We start from the raw sequence: 12824 nt of genomic DNA, 5'->3' as shown, positions 1-12824 counted from the left end.
AGGCCAGGTGTCATTCAGATCGCGCAAGTGCAAGAGTAGAGGGGAAAGGGAGAGTGCAAGGGGGAAAGGGAGAGGGGAAAGTGCATTACATGGTCAATAGCATATAGGAAATAACAAGGGGCAAGAAGTGGCAGTGCGAGTAAGTGCAGATAAGTGCTGGGAAGGGGGGGGTTGTGGGATACAGACACAGTCCCATAGTGCAGGGGGTGCCAGGGAGGCAGTGCAGGAGAGAGTGGCTGGGCCAAGGACCGAGAACGACGAGTGGCCCAGTTGCAGATTCAGTGCAGTTTCAGTAACTTTAGCAGGGGAGAGGGGGAGAGAAAGCGGAGGCGAAGAGGAAGGTTTTGAGGTGCTTCCGGAACCGGAGATGGTTCTCCTCAAGTTTCAGGGAGGCAGGAAGGCTGTTCCAAAGGGAGGCCCCTGCAGCGGCGAGAGATCTGCCACCAACTCGTTGTTTGGAGAAGCAGCTGACCCTGTATCCAAGCAGGACTATGGAAACAATATCCTCACTGTACTCTCCAACAACACGGTTGCCCCCACAAGCCATACAGAACGCAGCAGCAAAACTCATACTACACATACCCAAACATTCACACATCACACCAGCTTTTTCTCAGCTCCACTGGCTCCCAATACTCCAGAGAATAACTTTCAAAGGACTCTGCATCACCTCAAAAACCCATCGTACCTTCAAAACAAACATGTACCCACCACCTACACCAACATCAGACAAGCCAACCAAAATCGCCTACATGTTCTACTCTGCAGGTTAAGCTGCACACAACAACCAGCCTTTGCCCAATGGGCACCCAAGCATGTCAAATTCTCCAACTGCACACCATGCCACACCTTCCAACATCACCTTCAGCAAAAGCCTCAAAATGTACTTCTTTTCCCACATCTAATCAGACATACCGCCTCCTCTGCTATTCTTTGCCTATCCTATCTTCCTGCCTAAAAACATTCTAACTTCTTTTCCACCTCCTCCCTTTTCAACTTTGTAAGGTGCTCCAAGACCCTCTGGGTAGAGCCAGCGCTGTATAAAAGTTTCAATAAAATAATAGTAAACATAAAGCTGTTATGTTCTTCGTTAATGGTTCAATGTACCAGAATATTGTCCTGAAAGTACTTAACTTGTGTCATGATCTTCTGAAACACTGATGCTGCTGAACATCTGAATGTATTTCTAGTGAAATGGTATGTATCAAATGTGTTTATGAATGCTGTCAAATGTTTACATTTGGGATGGAGTTTTACCTGATGATATGTACTGGAAATGTGCAATTACGTGGTCCACCCGGTGTCCACCCTAAGCTGCGTGGTTCCCCTGCAAGCCTAAACAAACCACAGGAGGCCGAGCGGCGTAACACACGTCCTTTTATTATCAAGCTGCAACCAGAACTGCCCTTCCCCACTCCTCCCGCCTCCCTAACCCCAACGTCCTTTCCCCTCAACACAGCCCAAATGCGGGCCGTCCTCCCTCAATGATGTGGTGAGGTACATCAGTCGCCATAGCGACATGACATCTCCCCCATTTTTAAGGTAGAGGATCACTCACAGTTTGTCAGTCCATTTCCTCAATAAGTCTCGGAGGCTTCATGCGACATCTCTGAGGGCCCTGGGGGGGGCGAGTCTCCAGGGGGGACGAGGCCTCTCTCCCACCAACATCATCTTCTTATGACTGCTAACCATCTCAGAGATAGTTTTCATCTGACGGTCTTTCCTCAGGACTCTCATACATTTGCTGCCACCCGAGGGAAGGAGATGCCTCAACCTTCTTGAAGTAGGACGAGTTTCTCGTAAGCATTGTGAGCTTGGTATTCCTCAGAAAGCCCTCTAAGATGAGTAGCAATACCCTGGAGAAGGATGGCGATGCAGATTTTATTCATACATCAATAATTAAGACAACACAAATAGCTTGGCAAAGTTTGTCTGTTTTAATGTCAAATATCTAAAACAGGGAGTACAACGAACATCAGCAGTCGCTCAATACTCTGACTCTACTTACTTAATTAAAAAACTGGGCTTTTGTACCCAAAAAATGTGGTCATCATTGACGTTTTGACCTGCGTCATTACCAATGTTATCCTATGTGGCAAACTACACAAACCTAAAGGGAGGTGGGATTGGTTCTAAGTGAATAACTAAGCATAGGTTCCATATCTGTATAGGGTAACGGAGAGAGGTAATTGGATAGTTAACATCAGGTGGGGCAACTAAGCTCTCCCTTAAAAATGGCCACTATGAACGTCACTAAATGTACGACGTCCCATTGGACACACACATTATAGGACCCTTAATTACTTGGTCCTCTACAATTGGTTGGCTTCTAACCCCTGTCAGTACTTTTCCACCTATGTTAGCAGCAAGCAGACTGAACAACCAGGTGCGGGTGAGCTCGTTTTAGCATCAGCTTCTGACCAATTAGCATATCATCAATCATCACCTCAATGGTCCAGTGTCAATTAGGGCTTTGAAGTTGGCCTTGAGTTTGTACTGTTCGCTGAGAATTTTTAAGGAGTATGGGCACCAGCCGGCCTCCACACGTAGGTGTGATCATCTCGTTCATCCAACTTCCTTCTATCACGTGACTGGAAACCATGAAATTGAGCCTTTTTGTGTATTTAATTTTATTCTTTAATAGTCCTCTGACGTCTTTTGTTTTTGCTTGACCTCTCTGAAAAGGAGCTTCTGTTCTTTCACGTTAATTGTATACAATGTCAGCCAATTCCAGTTTAATTAATCCTTGGCTTTCTTGGCTCAGTCAACTCCTTAGCTGAACTTTTATTCTGTTTAATTCAATTGCTTTTCTTAACTGTGACACTGAAATGAGGCCTTCTTGCTTTGTTCAGTACTGCTTATATGCGTAGTGGAAACATCCATCCTTTACTTGCCCATATGTTTCTATATATGTCTATGTTGGCGCTTGCCACAGTCTAACTATTCAAAAGCATGTGGCTAGCTTCATGATTGCTTTGCTGTTTGTGTTTCTTGTATCTGTACAAATTTAAACTAACTAAGCATTTTCATCAGGCGTGTGGCATAAATCTCTTCATCTTGATCCCAAGATGTCACTTATCCTTAGTACTTCTTTGTTTTAATAAAACTTCTGCCTCTCTGGTCTGGTTATTTTTCTATATGGGTGTCGTTTCAACTTTGTATCACGTCACCATTCATCTTTGCCATTTAGTTTTTCTGCTTCTTCAGGAATCTCGTTCAAATGGCCATCATATTGTCTTGTATGCAGTTATGGTTTCCTCAATGGGTACTTTTCCTCCCATATTCTCTTAGGTATAGGTATTCTTATGGGTACTGCACAGAGTCCACACTCTTCTATTTGTTGGTTTAATTGTTCAGTATACGTTAAATACTTTGGTTCATACTTTTCAGGTAATGTAGGCAGGGCAGTTGGAGTGAGGGTACTTGGCTCCTCCTCTACACTCCACCTTCTGGGCGATTTATCAACCACTCGCACATCATCTTTTACATCTAGACATCCGGGTCTGAAGAAATGCTTCTTAGGGATCCATATTTTTATGACTCCCTTCAAGCATCAAGCTGATTTCACATGCTCATCCTTGTTCCATGTCATGAACATGCACTTTCCAATTGGACTGCAATAGATCCATTTTCCCACATACTTCTTATGGTCCTTTGGATACAGGAACTTTGTTCCCTCAGGTGCATGAATACTGGCTTTTACAAAGTCTCTGATTTCTTCATCAGTCAAATCTTTAGACTTCCATCCTGGTTCAATATCAATCATACGTTTCATCCTTATGGCTTTCTTTGCTGTCCTCTTGCACTGTGAGATTATTATCTTGATCACACAGAATCCAAGCATCACTAATAATAACAAAGGTTCAAGAAATGTGAACATTTCTGCCATCCATTGTGGGACCCACGAGAAGAGTGATCCAAACCAGCTGTCATCAGCAATGTCTTCTATCTCTTCTATCATCTGGCCATGGAGTTTCATCAGCATGCCTATGGCCTCTGTCAAGGTTCCATTCTCGTCATCATGAGAAGGTATAAATGTGCAACATGATTCCCCAATTTTGGCACAAACACCTCCATCCATAGCTCTGATCATGTCCAGGACCTCCCTGTTCTGGAGAGTCATCAGTCGTATGGCTCCGATCTCTTCTCTGATTGCATTGAATCCTTTTATGTTAGTATTAATCATCTGCAGCAATTCCCATCTGGTGATCTGAAGCCACTTGGTATTGCTCCAACCTGGATTCTTGGCATGAATATCAACGTGAACTGAAGCAGTCTGTGTTCATATGGAATAGCATCAAAGGCTTCTATTGATATGGCAGAGAAGCTGTTCTCTCTCTTTATTCGATTTATCAGCTCCACAGATTTCTTCTTCCTGAGATGAGCATCTGCTTTTGGGAAACTATTAATGTTCAGGTCACCTTTCAGAATCACCAATGCAGGAACATGGACATTCGCCAATATGCAGATTCCTCCCCAATCTTTAGGCAGATGTAGGCCTTGGATCCACAAGCCCAATAATGATCCATGATTATTGCTGTTCCGATATTCATTCCTGGTGCATCGAAGATTTGCCCACAGTTCTGATTCTCCCCCATTTTTCTTGTACCATTATTCCTTGTACCATTATTCCTGAAGCACAATTTACAGCTCTCCAATGGCACTATCTGCAGGGGTCCTCCTCTGTCTTTGACCCATGTCAGTAGTTTAGCAAGTTTTGGCCATAATGGTTTACACAACATTTGCGCATTCTCGATTATTGGTTGTCCCATTATTACCAAGTCTCTGCAGATCACTACTCCTTCTTTCCAGCCATCTGGTGATAGAACAGTTCCCCAAATCTGCATTTTTCCATCTACGGATGTCTTCTGTAGATTGTCCTGGAACTTTCCACTTTTTATTTAATTCTCTTCTTATTCCAGTTGCTTTTACTCCAGGTTTCTTGTATCTGACCACAAGATTATTTGTCTTGGCATTGTTTTATATCTTGAATATAGTCATCTTCATTTGGATTTGTCCAGTCAGTTGCCCATTCGAGAGAGGCTGTTTGATCCATGAACTGGCCTCTTGTACTACAGAAAGCTAGGTACACTATGCAGTGTGCAGTGAAGACATCTATTTCAATAGCTATGAAGATCTTTGACTTCCCCATGCTGTATAGCAGGAGTGCACATATGAAGCATTCTTCATCTGACGTCCTTCTTCCAACTTCTTTCATGTGTTGGTACCATATGTTGTTTCCCAAGTGTGCTGTGCTGTCCAGATAATCATTTAGTTCATAATTATCTTCCTAGGTGCTTCTCTTGGTTCTCAAACTCTTCATGTAGTTTTCTATGACTACATCTCTAAATATGTCAACATAGCTTCTTCTGGCTGGTTTGTTTGAAGGAACATCCATCTGAGTTCCCTGTGTAGAAGAAAGTTCAACAAGTCTTTCTCTATTCATCTGTCTTTTTCTAGCAGCAGCTAATGGCTGCCATAAAGATTCTGCTATAATCTCTATGTGCGACTTTTCTTTGGGACTTGTGCTTGGGTCTCTTGTCGCTGGACCAGGTGTGTCTGCATGCATTCTCTGTGTAGGTCCAACCTTTATCAACCCCTTACTTTGTCTGATCCGCCAACCCTGTCTCCGGCGTTTAAAAGCATCTTCTGAACCAAGTGTGTGTGTGATTGATTACTAACAACATCCATTTCAAGCTCAGGTATCTTCCCATCTTTTCTTGGCACAGGAATAACTATCTAGAGTCTCGGCTGTCTTGTAGTTGTCACGCTCACCTTTATTTTCTGTTCAGAAACATATACAGGAGTCTTGGCCCCATGTGCTCCTATATAAAATACAGTTCTCACTGTCAGTGAAAGCAAGATGAGTATGAATACAATGCATGTGTAAATGGCACAAAGTTATGTCACTTTGCAACATCTGCTTCTTGGACAATGTGTGCGTCTGTTCTCATGGGGCAACACAATGTTACTATTGAAATCCCCATCTCGATCATTTGATGCTACGGAAGGAAAAACAAATTTTAATGGCTCTGCATTTTTAGATTGCTTTCTGGAAGCTGTTGTCTTCATTCAGCATTCGTCCTCGATCAATTATATGCTTTCTGGATACTTAAGAGATGACTTTATCTTTCTCTCTGGAACCAGTTTTTTCACCAGTCGGGATGCAAATGTTCCTTTATCGTGAAGAACAATGACCTCTGAGTTCTGCTTCATATATCAGCTCCCAATCGATGCCTTGAATCTGCTTCAGTCCAGATGACATGTTGCTTCCCTGTCAGCATGAACAAAAAGTTTTGTCTTTTATTCACTTCCTCAATCTGTCCCTCGGAGGAAAGTTTCTACACCGCTCTGTGATTTCTTTCAGAATAGATGCTCACCTGGATGATAATACCTTCCAGGATTACATTCAAGTTTGCAGTGTTTCTTGGATTTCTCAGAAAAGTCACCACATCCATGTGTCTTCCAACAAGAAGCAGGTATTCTTCAATTAGACGAAAGAACACCACACTGACCAGTCTATGTGCTGCGTCGGCTGATGAGGGCATTTGTGTTTTCTTCACTGTACTCAAGATTCTTCAGTGATGATTAGGAACAAACTTCTTATGAGTTTCTCATTGTCAGGATCTCGAATGAAAGCTGGAATCGGCAAGGTCTCCCCACCAGTGACAGATAAGAATGTAACACCATCTCAAAATACGTAAGTATGTTCCTGGAAAGGGGTGCATAGGTGTGGGGGGCGAGCAGCGACCCAGTTACTTCACTGGTGCAAGCTCCCCGCCCTGTGGGAATCCAGGCCTGCTGTGACTCCGTAGGTTTGCTGCTATACAGTCTTTATATGCAGTTCTTATGTTCCTCTTAGTTCGAATAATAATGTCTTGCTTCTTTCTTTTTAGGTATGGAAAGATATTTTGGTGTTGTCATGCAGTTTGAAGATGAGCATGGGCCGGTAGGCGAAAGCGCGGTGTGGGCGATGCTGTCCTGTGAGTAATTCGCGATGCGTGGCGCTGTTTCACCTTTTGTATTGCTAACCTGTGTCTTTTCTCTCCTTGCAGGTTGCGATGTCCTAGCCTAGCGCCGTAATGTTCCAGCAATTATACTGACCAGGAGATGACTACCCAGGTAAGAATTGTGTGGCTTTCTTCATTCAGGAGGAAACATGAGTAAACGCTTACTAATGCTGTCTTTCTTTCTCCTCTTTCCAGGTTATGGTATTTCAGGATGCATGCAGTGCCGGATGATGGAGTTCATACCTTCAGGTGAGTGGAACTGAAGTCGGTGATGGATTGAAGACAGGATACTGTTCCAGGTAAGTTTTGTAGTGTTCTTTTTCTTTCTGCAGGTCCTTGGTTTCAGGTAAGCTGGCATCAAAGAACTGGACATGGTGAGTGTTACGCTGCCCACAGCAGAATAACGCAAAACATGTTCTGCTGTTTGGGTGTGGTTTAAATAGTCTTAGGTAAAGTAGTCCAGGTAAAATAGTCCCAGGCCTGCCACACCCAAAGTAGTCCAGGTAAAGTAGTCCCAGGTCTGCCACACCCAAAAGACTAGACCGCATAGATCAGTTCCTTGTAACTGAGCTATGTGTGTGCCTCTATGTGGGTTGAACCTGCACAAGTTTAATAGGCCCAAGTAAATAGTCCCATTCTAATGTTGGTCTTCACGATGGTTATGAGCCTGGCGCCAAAGGCACCTGGACTGACTCCAAGAGAGTCTTGGATGAGGTTTTAAGGCCTTTGACCTGGCCCTAACTGGAAGGCTGACTTGCCAGTGAGGGCCAGGGGCAAGGTTCATGACAGGAGTTCCCAAAATCAAGCCACAGTCCAACTAAAGGGTTCTTTACACTTTCCACTTGTTAGGATATGTGTCCATCTTCTTCATCATAGATCTCATCTGCACGTGCTATGGTTCTTCCACGATGATTGTAGCTTCTTCGCAGAGGGGTGTAGGCAGAGGGGTTTCTCCAGAGTAGATCTTTATCGCTCCCAAGAAGATCCAGTGCGCCTACCTTGTAATTTGACAGCAGATGGCGTTACGCCCTCAACGACAAAAGGACCGTTAAACCTGGGCTCGTCTCACCTTTTCATTGTGTGGTTATGAACTAGAACCGCATCTCCAGGGTAAAGTTTGGGAAGATGAAATTCTGGAGGTTGGGTTGTTGAAGCATCTCCTTCTGTGTTCTGTAGTGCCTTACACCCTTGTCTCTGCAACTGTCCTGAAATTACAGAAAAACTGGAAGTCATAAAGTTCAAATAGTTTTGCAATTCCAATCCTAAAACTTCTGACTTCGGCTGAGCATCACTTCTAACTCGGGATGGAGGCATTAGGGGTGTTCTCATTCTCCTTCCTGTAATGATTCCGTGAGGCGTAAGATGATGGTCAGAACCTGGTTGGTTCCTTAATGCATATAATGCCAGTAGTAGGCAATGCAACCACCCTTTCTTCAGAGTAAGCTTCAACTTGGCTATTCTTTCTTTTAACAGGCCATTGAGCTTCTCACAGATTCCATTTCCTTGGAGATGATAAGCCGAAGAAAACTTGTGCTTTATACCAAGCAACAAGCTGATCTGCTTGAAAACTGTTTTAACAAAGAGAGGTCCATTATCCAATCTCATTACCTCGCACACTCCCCATCTAGGAAAAACTTCTTGCACTAAAAATTTGGCTGCACAGGTAGAGTCTTGGTGTGTACATGAACCTGCCTCTATCCATCTAGAGAACGGACACACTACAACAAGCAAGTATCTATATCTATTGCATACTTGTATCATGTCGACATAGTCGATATGCAAGTGCTGAAAAGGGCCATTGGGTCTTGGAATGACTTCCCTCACTATGCGCAGTGTATGCCCAGCCATGAATTGTTGGCAAACAATACAATTTAGCATAAAAAATGCAACATGTTCCATTAGGTTCGGTATGAACCAATCCTCAGCAATAGTTACAGCAAGATTCTCCCTAGTTGTATGCATTGGGTAGTGTAGCTGTTCCAGTGCCAGCCTTAATAATGCTATAGGCATCACTGGTTTACCAGTGCTGTCTTGTCGCCACAATACTTCAGAGCGGTTTAAAAAACATCTTCTTCGCTTCCACAAATTATTTTCCTCTGGCGGTGCCTCCGCTTGGGATTCCATTATCTGTCTTTTAGGCATATGATTATATCCTTCAACGACAGTCATCATCACATTCATCTTTTCATTCACATCAATGGTCTCAATATTCATCATCCCTGTATCGGTATTTGCTATGCGATTGGCTTCAGCGTCTGCTGCTTGATTTCCGTGCAAGATAAAATCTGTCCCTTTCGTGTGAGCTGCGCATTTAACGACTGCTATGCCCACTGGGAGTTGTAGTGCCTTAATAAGCCTGTCCAATAAGGCTGCGTGCTGCACTGGCGTGCCGACCGCTCGGAGGTAGCCCCTGCTTTTCCAGCGCACAAAACCTGCGTGCACCGTTGATGTCACATAGGCAGAGTTGCTGTACACTGTTACTTCCTGGTCTGCGTGATTCTCGATCGCGAGTGTCAACGCCAATAATTCTGCAGCTTGTGCTGAATAATGAGATGGCAATCGAGTACTAACGAGCACTTGAAATCCTCCATTTGCCAGATGTTTCACCAGAGTGGCACCTGTTTATCTTTGTCCGTCATTTTGATAAATTCTCGAAGACCCGTCAATTAAAACAATCTCTCCCCCTGCTAGTGCATTCTCCTTTACTCTAGGGAGCACATCACAGAACTCTTTGTAGTTTGCGCAATCATGCATGGGCTCTCCTTCTGTGATTGGCTCAGCTATAAACATGGCAGGGTTCACTATTTTACATCGAACTATTTTAATCACAGGATTTGATATGACTACCTCATAGGCAGAAGCCCTTTGAGAATTCAACCTTCTTTTTGGTTTTTCTAAAATGGCAAATAGTGCATGTTCAATAAATAACATCATAGAACATCCCATCACTATGCTTGTAGCCTTTTTTATGGCACACGCGACAACTGCCAAACTTTGTTCGCATGGAAAGTGACCTTTCATTACTGGGTCTAAGATTCCACTGTAATATGCAAGGGGCTTGTACCCCAATGTGGTTCTCTGTGTGAGTACTGCTGTCATAAAAGTACCAACTGTATGCGAGAATAAAAATAATTCCTCTGCATAATTGGGGATCCCTAGAACTGGGGCTGTGCAGATAGCTTTTTCAATTCATCAAACCCTTCTTCCATTGCCTTAGTCCATACGATTTTTTCTTGCGTTGCCTGTGCTTTCTTCAAGGCCTGTAAGAGAGGCCTTGTATACGAGCTGTAGTCAAAGACCCATGCCCTGACATAATTACATAGTCCTAGAAAACTCTGCATATGTTTTATTGTGTGTGGTTTAGCTGTTTTTAAAATGGCCTCAGCTCTTTCAGGGGTGCCCTTCTTTCCTTCATGTGAAATGAATTGGCCTATGTACAACGCTTCTTGTTGACAATATTGTAACTTTTCTTTGTCAACCTTATATCCTTTTTTCAGCAAGTATAATCATCAGCTGAACAGAATCGCGTCTGCACTCTTCCTCTGTGGTGCTGCAAACTAAAATGGCATCTACGTATTGCAGCATAATGCTTTCTAAAGCAATATTGCTCAAGCCCATCTGGAGGATTCTGTTGAAAATTGATGGAGACTCACAGTACCCCTGGGGCAGGCCTGTGCTTTTTAATCATACTTGTCTAAAAGTAAACAATGTCAAATCTTGTGAGTCTTTGTGCAATGGGATTGAGAAAAACACATTTTTCAAGTCAATCACCGTGAAATATTGTTCATCAACAGGTATATTACACAGAATTGTAGATGGATTGAGCCTAGAGGGAACTCAGCCTCTACAATTTGGTTTATTGGTCTCAAATCTTGTATTAGTCTCCAAGACCTCACCTTAGATTTTTTTGATAGGATAAACTGACATATTACATAGTAACTCTGACATCACTAAGTGAACCTGTCGGAACACACTTACAATGATGGAGGAGAGGAATCGACACTCTCCCCCGAACCACAGAAGCCGAATGAATTCGACCCTCCCATCGTGGTTGGCACAGGTGCCTGAAGTAATACACAGGACACCACGTGGCAGCCAATGGGGGGAAGAGGAGTTAGGGAGAGGTTGTGGATGGGGTGGGGAAGTTAGGAAAACCAGAAAAAGGGTTAGGGCAAACCTAAGTTGGATAGGTAGGGGGAAGCACTGGGGAAAAACCCTTCCTATCTGGTACCTGTTTCCTTATACCTGAACACACTGTAGCATAGACCAAGACACACCTTAATATGTATGCACTTGACTTCAGAACAAACACAGAGAACCAAGCATTCACAAGTAGTAGCAAGCGGGATAGACACATGACAAGGGAAACTTCCCCAAAAATGTAGAACGAAACACATGGCCCGTAGGGCAAGCTTGCTGCAATACATAAACACGTAAATTCATGTCCTTGAAGTTTAAACAGGCAAGCAAATGCACTTCATCTCCCACTATAGCGGGTACTCTTGTGACCCGGAATGAATAGTACTCGATGGAGATTATGCCCCCATAAGCATTCCGTGAAGTCCTCGCATCATATTAACAAATCAACTGTTAGCAACCAACTCAGACCTTCTGTGATTGCCCAGCACAAGTCCAATGCGAGTGAAAGCATGTACATAACTGAGCCCCCACCCCGCAATGGCTTTAGCACTTATCTGATCTCCGAGGGCCCCGCGGGACTCCTCGGAGTATTGGTACCAGTGATCCATAATGAAACTGGCACTTTCGCCATATCTTCATCAAAATATTCAGGACGCTTCTGTGCTAGCATCATTTTCTGCAGAACTTCTCTCTTGATCGCCTTTACCCAATAAGTAATGCACATCTTGAATACCACATTCCTCATCAGTAACCCATGTCACTCTGCAGCCTTTTTCAATGGCAATTATTGTGCTCCATCGTCTACCCTTATCATCAGTTGCATCGAGTAAAGCCATATTTCCTCGGACTATAGCTGCTTCTATGTCTAAGGGAAAAATGTGCCCCTCCACTTCATCCATGGGTATCTGAGGCCTAAATAGATACTCATCTGGGGGGCGTGGCTAAGAGAGCCATGTGAGGAGACGTGTTCCGGAGGAGCTCCCGAGATCCTGCAATGATCCTTGCAAATGGTGCATACACGGACACCTATAAGCACTGAAAAATTACAGGTCCGCTTATGAATGCAGAGCACACGCCTGCTGGACTTCTGCAGCCTGTAAGATACATGCAGACAAAGTTATGCATTTCGAAGAGGTTGCGGACATCTAAGAGGGGCGGCACAAAATGGCAGACAGAATGTAAGAACAAAGGAATCATCCGGCTGCGCGAGGATAGTGCAATACCAACAAAGCGCAGACACTGCGGAGAGGGGCAGCGCACTGGGACCCCCGCGTCACAGCCACGGGCGCAGTGGAGCCAGAACTCACAGAGGTGGACGAGTGGGCACCGAGCCCGACATACAGCAGCAGGACCCCCCAAAACTAACCCCTCTTGAGGTTCGCTGGCGGCGGGGAACGGCTGCCTGCCGCGGCCGCTAGGGTCGCGTGAGAGGGCACAGGCTGTTGGGAATGACCCGACCGAACATTCATGGCCCCAGGACCCACATCGCACTAAACGTGCAACAACGTGGCCTGCAAAAGGGAGAGCAGTCCCACGGCAAGGCGGACGAGTGAGGAGCGCACAAGAGCCTCACAGTGTCAACACTGGGATGCCTGTGGTGCAGCGAGACGGAGCACCGTGAAACACCCCTGCCGGGAGTGCACCACGGCAGGCCCTGTGGGCGGGAGGTACCCG

The sequence above is a fragment of the Ambystoma mexicanum genome, chromosome 11 (assembly GCF_040938575.1).
Source record: "Ambystoma mexicanum isolate Mex_15411 chromosome 11, UKY_AmexF1_1, whole genome shotgun sequence".
In the NCBI taxonomy this organism is placed as follows: domain Eukaryota; kingdom Metazoa; phylum Chordata; class Amphibia; order Caudata; family Ambystomatidae; genus Ambystoma; species Ambystoma mexicanum.
The sequence above is the reverse complement of the archived record's forward strand: the minus strand, read 5'-3'. Positions refer to the sequence as shown.